This window comes from Hoplias malabaricus, chromosome 7 (assembly GCF_029633855.1).
Source record: "Hoplias malabaricus isolate fHopMal1 chromosome 7, fHopMal1.hap1, whole genome shotgun sequence".
Lineage (NCBI taxonomy): Eukaryota > Metazoa > Chordata > Actinopteri > Characiformes > Erythrinidae > Hoplias > Hoplias malabaricus.
This window is the reverse complement of record NC_089806.1, coordinates 26630132-26630968: the sequence shown is the minus strand read 5'-3', so window position 1 is coordinate 26630968 and position 837 is coordinate 26630132.

The window sequence follows — 837 nt, the reverse complement described above, 5'->3', positions numbered from 1 at the left end:
CCAGCACCTGTACAGGAATTGTGGCAGACACTACAATTCACATAGCGTCATATATTTTGCTCCATGTGTGGACACAGGGACACAGTTGATCCTGAAAGCTTTGTTCAGTATCTCCTTTTGAATTGTAGTTTAGTGTCAATTTAATTATCACATGAATCTTCTTTGATCTTTAGAGAAACCAGACGAGTGACTTAACACTAGGAGTGTGCTTTTAAGATAAAGGAGATCTTAATAATATAACGTACTGAGACCTCTATTTTGGCATATTATTGAATTTGGTTGAGTGGATGTTTATGGTTATGAAATATTCTGATAATCTTCCATACGTTTTGATAAGATATTATCTACTACAAACACACAGCTTTGGCAGACTAACATATTTAAATTAGATGACTGACGTAGTAGACAAGATTCACACTTTTTGTGCACCTGCTGCTTTTCCATCTTGTGCATATTTTCTGTATATATATATATATATATATATATATATATATTTTTTTTTTTTTTTTTTGTGCCAGCCTTGCTTCACACTGCAAAAAATGTGTGTGTTGGGGCCCAGAGAACTCTGAACATGATCTGTAAAACACAAAACTATTGTTTTGCCCTGTCACAAAGAATTTTGCTTTAGGTGTTGCAAATCTGTGGATTTTTTCCTCTCCCACAAATACACCTGAAAAGTTAGACCATCACAAATTCTGCACACACAAGTAGGAAAATTGTATGCTTTTTATAAATGTATGCTTTTTTGCTAAAGTTATAGGGGTGATTAATGTGCAAAACACATTCACACATAAAAAAAATGAATACAAAGTGGGCACAGTCACATATTTAAAACTG